Here is a 5,888-nt window from a genome sequence, read left to right as displayed (position 1 = left end):
GGGTGTTAGAAGGGTTGTAGTAGGTCAGAAGGAGTGACCCAACGCATTGGACTTAGTTTTAGACCTAGAGTTCATGGTACTCGATGAGTGCTAGAACAGACTCGGCGAGTCCAAGACAATCTCCTTATTTTTGAAGATGAACTCGACGAGTTGTTCATACAACTCGGCGAGTCAAGGTCGGGACTTGTTCATCGGATGAAGGTGAACTCGACGAGTTGTTCATACAACTCAGCGAGTCGGATAAAGGTTCATTGATGTTCGTAAAGAAGGGGAACTCATCGAGTCATTGCCAAACTCGACGAGTCGAGTCATGAGAAGGACGAGTAAAGGGTGGGGACTCGACGAGTTGACGACCCAACTCGGCGAGTTAGGTCAACTGGAAGTTGACTTTGACTTGGACTTGGTTGGGTGTAAAATAGTCATTTTACCCTAAGAGTAGATATCAGATTCTGACCGAGTGTTTTGTGGGGATTATAGCCGGAGGATTTCTAGAGCAGTAGCAGATAGAGGTTTCCCATGCAGATTATCAGCAGCTACTTGTACGAGGTGAGTTACCTTCCAGAAGCGGTGGGTCTAAGGCCACAATGCCGGCCCACCAAAGAGGAGTATTTAGGAGATGATTGTCTTTGTGATAATTATCTTGGTCTGGTTGTGTGCTTTGGTCATGAGATTTATCTGTATGATATGTTATGTGTATAGTAGGGATCAGTTTCCCTGACAACAGTCCTTAGGACCGAAGGGTAGGTCAGTACCCGAATATGCCTGACTGTATGCTTATATCTTGTTGTTGTATGCTAGTGGTAAGGGGTGGAATAGCCCCCAGTTACCGGTTGAAAGATAACGATGACAGTTACCGGTTGAAAGATACCGATGATGATTACCGGTTGAAAGATACCGATGATGATTTCCAGTTGAAAGATACCGATGATGTTTACCGGTTGAAAAATACCGACGATGATTACCGGTTGAAAGATACCGATGATGATGAGCGGTTGAAAGATACCAACGATATTGTATGGTATGTGGTATGATGGGGGAACTTACTAAACTTTGTGCTTACGGTTTCTGTTTTGGTTTCAGGTACCTCTTCGTCTAACGGGAAGGAGACGACGGTGTAGCATCACATCACACGCACATGATTCCGCATCGGACTTTCTGGGATTGTACTGTGATTTTCATTATTTTTGATGTCATGGTTTGGGGCATAACATTATGATTTTGTAATGTGTTGCTTTATTGACAATGTTATGGTAAAATGTTTTAAAAATTATTAATTCAAAAATGAAATTTTCGACCTTGAAGTTTGGGATGATACAATCAAGTTTAGTCCCTCCTAATTTTTAATATCAATGATGATCCATCTGGTTTGAAAATTTTTAATGGATCGCCCTTATGGCTAACAACGTGTATTTTTTTTTTTCTATTAAGTATGAACATGGGTATGTGAGGGAAAAATCGTCCTTTTAACAACCACGTGTACCTTTCATGAAGTTTTGTCTTCAAATAACTTACTTCTCTCCCATTGGACTAGAAATATGAAAACATATAAATATCAGGGACCAAAAATGTAAATTACCCTCTTCTTGCTTTTTAGCCTCTCATTGGACCTATCTTCCATTCCTGTTACTTAAATCGATACCGTGAGTGATATGGTCAGTGAAGTTGAAAACCCAAACTAATCAATCATCAAATTCCCATTTCAACCATCATAAACTCAAATCACATACTCAACTGGGATCTAATACAAAATAGTGACACTCGTGGTAGCCACAACCAGTGATTAGCATTGTATGGAGCGACGACATCACTCTAAACCATGGGAAATTGGAACCATGGTGTATCCTTTTAGGTATTAATTTGTGCTTCAAAAACCTCTCCTCTATTTCTAGTTCCTGATTCGTATATATTTGTAAATTCGATTATTTATATAAAATTTTGGTAAAAGGGGTTAAAAGTAAAGTAAACAAAGATGTAAGATTATTGGAGCATGATAAATGGATAGTAGAGGAGGATCATCTGGATAATTGGTGGCGAAGAGGCTACATGCGAGGTTGTTGAAGAGATCATCTTACTCCACAAACACACCGATGTCATCATTAATCTAATCATATTATCTCTAATTCATCTCTTCATGATTACGTATTACTAGTTAGCTATAATAGATGTCAATTCGATCTCGATTCTCAAATCTTCACGTGTATTTGGTTAGGTATGCGTTAGTTAAGCAGTTGTTCATATCAAAATATGGACATGACAGATTTAGGTTCTGTCAATTTGGTTTTATTTTTAATTTTGATTATGGATTGGATTGGTTTCCTTTTGATGTTGTTTACTTTTAATTTAATGTAGGGGTGATGGGTAGTGGTTCATGGAGGTAAAGAGTGGTGGTCGTTTTTTTTTATGGTAGTGGTGGTGATAGTGGTGTTTGATGGTAGTGACATTAGATGGAAATTATAGTAACCGTGGTGTTTGATAGCAGATGTGAAGGGGTGGAGGTGGTATTTGATGGTAGTAATGGTGGCGGTGGTGTTTGACGACGGAGGTTGATGGTGTTTAACAAAAAAATGATGATGTCAGCAAGGAGAGAAGGATACAGGATGGTAGGATCTATTTGTTCTATTAAATACACATTAATTATTTTCTTTAAATTAATAAATAATAAAATAAAATGTATAAAAACTTAAAACTTAGTGAAAGGTCCATGTGGTTAGTAAATGTCGATTTTACCATCACATGGAGGTGATAATTGATGGTAGTAATGGTGGCGGTGGTGTTTGACGACGGAGGTTGGTGGTGTTTGACGACAAATATGGTGATGTCACTAAGGAGAGAAGGGTATGGGTAGTAGGACCACTTGTTCTATTAAATATAAATTAATTATTTTCTTTAAATTAATAAATAATAAAATAAAATGTATAAAAACTTAAAACTTCATGAAAAGTCCATATAATTAGTAAATGACGATTTTGCCATCACATGCCAAACATATGTTTAGAATTAATAGAAAAAAATAAAAGCTAGCCAACCAAAAGATTAATCCATTAAAAGTTTTCAAATCAAAGGACCAGATACTAAGAAGTAAGGACCAAACTTGTTGTTTCTTGAAACCATATGACCATTTTTGAAGATTTGTATGATATATAAGAAAAAATATTGTTTTTTTTTTCTTTCCAAAAACTGAGTTATGTTTTGTTCTATTTAAAGAAAAGGAAAAAAAAAAGTCTATTTATAGATGTGACGTTTGTTTTAAAAATTAAACTTAAAATTCCGAATAATAAACAGTTTTTTATTATAGGTCACGAAAGTTGTCATCAAAATCTATATGTTTAATTAACAAAATGCAGAATACTTAGGCCAATTCTAATGGTAAAACATAAAAATGGTTTTAAATAGTGTAAACAATCCAACCACACACTTTTTAGTGTATTTTAGAGGCCAAACATTTTGGCCTCCATGAGTGTATCCTACACATTAAATTTGTGTATTTTAGAGGTTAGTTGGAGTGTGATAAAGACAAAAATAACATTAAATGGTGTTTTTTAGTGTCCAATTGGAATTGACCTTATAAAAGAGGCAATTGTGCTCATGAGCAAAAAGAAATATATTATGGACAAGATTTTTCAAATATCTTTTTTACCCCTTTTTTATAGAGAAATTAAATATTACCTTATTTTTTCTTGATAGCTATCATGATAAATATAAACAAAAATTATTAATTTTATTAAATATAAGAAATGTTAAAATTTTGTATAGAAAAATACTAAGAAAATATTTTGATTTCGCTTTTTGATATAATCAAAAAGATAGAAAGTGCCTTATGATATTAATGTGTGTGGGATGCTTAATTTGTATATAAATAAAGTTGACTTTTTTAATATATATATATATATATATATATATATATATATATATATATATATATATATATATATATATATATATATATATATATATATATAAAAGGAGGAAAAGTTTGATAATTGGTAGGAATGTAAGAAAACTTTTATATACATATTTTTTTAGCAAATCAATAAAATGAATCATTAGATGAATAAAAAATAAGATGATTCATAAGAAATTTTTTTCAAAAAAACACATTTATGATTTATTTTTAAGTAAATCAATAAAAAAATTTAATTTTACGAAAATTTAGTGATTAACAACAAAATCATCGTAAAAATGAATCATCGAGATGTTTTTTCGAGAATTTGTTTTTATGAATCATGTTATATTTGATTCATCTAGTAATTCGTTTGTTTTGTTAGCGAAAAAAATATGCAGAAAAAAACATCTTTCCTTCTTACCAAAAAAATTTTTCTTACCAAATCTCTCTCTCTTTATATATATATATATATATATATATATATATATATATATATATATATATATATATATATATATATATATATATATATATATATATGCGCGAATGTGGTTTGTAAGAGCTTCTCATTATTCATTTGATCTACTATTTCCAGATCTAGATTGACTAAATACATATCAATTTACTACTTTGGCGTAGGTCAGACAATCGTATCGTATCGTGGCTCAAAATATGCCAACCCAAACACGATCCATTTAAATATACATGTCACGGGTTGACGTGTCACGAGTTTACGAGTTTGGAACATGAACCCATATATGAACCGCCAACCCATTTATTTATACGGGTTCACAGGTTGGCGGGTTCGTGAGTCAAATTTGGGTTCGTGGGTCAGATTCCATAAATAAAATTGATAATTAAACATGAATAAATTCTTGATGGTTGATGCAAACATATCTGAATTGTAGACACTTAACTACTTACGTATTAACCATCCAAATGAGAATTAAAAACATTTATAGAAACATGTTTAAACTAAACGTTAATACAAATATAGATAATAAGTATTATATAATACTTATTAAATATTGATACTTGATACATTAATACATTTAAAAATAATATATATATATATATATATATATATATATATATATATATATATATATATATATATATAAACGGGTTGGCGGGTCAATCCGTTTATTTTTTGAGAAACTCATACATGACCCGTTTAATAAACGAGTTGATGGGTTGGCTGAATGACGGGTTGAAAAACTTAACCCAAAACCATTTATTTCGTATTGTATCGCGGGTCGTATCGAAAATTATCAACCTACTTTGACGTCGTATGGTACACAAGTAAAATAAACATCTTATGGGAAATAGACATTTTATCGTTCAAACATATCATATTTTCATATTTACAATTTGAGTAAATTACACAAATGGTCCCTATGGTTTGGGGTAATTTGCATTATTGGTCGATAACTTATTTTTTTAACTTGAAAGATCCATGTTGTTTGTTTTTGCTACGCACTTGATCCTTACTGTTTGTTTTTGTTATGTGTTTGATCCCTATCTTAAGCTAAAAATACTATTATTTAAATAGGGAAAATTTTTAGGATATGTAAGGTAAGGTGAGAGGGTGGGGTTGAGGGTGTGTTTACTTGAATAAATTAAAAAAATCAAGGGAAAAGCAGTCGTTTAAGGTAACACAGAGACCAAACGCGTAACAAAAACAAACAGTAGAGACCTTTCGAGCTAAAAAAAAAAGTGTGGGATCAAACGCGCAAATTACCCTAAACCATAGGGACCATACGTGTAATTTACTCTTGCATTTTTTACTCTTGATTTAATAATTTTTATATGTTATGGTTTTAAAATTAAATTCTTGGTATTTTATAAGTTATGATTTTGATCATTTATTATATTTTAAAGTTATGTTTTTTTATCCTTTATATAATTTTTTAATAATTTTTGTTCTTATTAATTTCTTTAAGATACCCTCCCATGTTTTATTATTGTCCGTCTTTTTCATATATAAATTTTTTGATTGAAACTT

General features: G+C 31.7%; 1 long non-coding RNA gene across 1 annotated transcript; it reads left to right on the top strand.

Annotated features, from left to right (window-relative positions):
* The first annotated feature begins 1,639 nt into the window (after positions 1 to 1,639).
* Positions 1,640 to 2,715, top strand: LOC144996957 (uncharacterized). Its single transcript, XR_013659684.1, has 2 exons — positions 1,640 to 1,849; positions 2,350 to 2,715. It is a non-coding gene; the product is annotated as an uncharacterized LOC144996957 (long non-coding RNA).
* The last annotated feature ends 3,173 nt before the right edge of the window (positions 2,716 to 5,888 follow it).

Source organism: Lactuca saligna, chromosome 1 (genome assembly GCF_052625555.1).
Source record: "Lactuca saligna cultivar CGN05327 chromosome 1, ASM5262555v1, whole genome shotgun sequence".
Lineage (NCBI taxonomy): Eukaryota > Viridiplantae > Streptophyta > Magnoliopsida > Asterales > Asteraceae > Lactuca > Lactuca saligna.
This window is presented reverse-complemented; position numbering and strand designations above follow the sequence as displayed.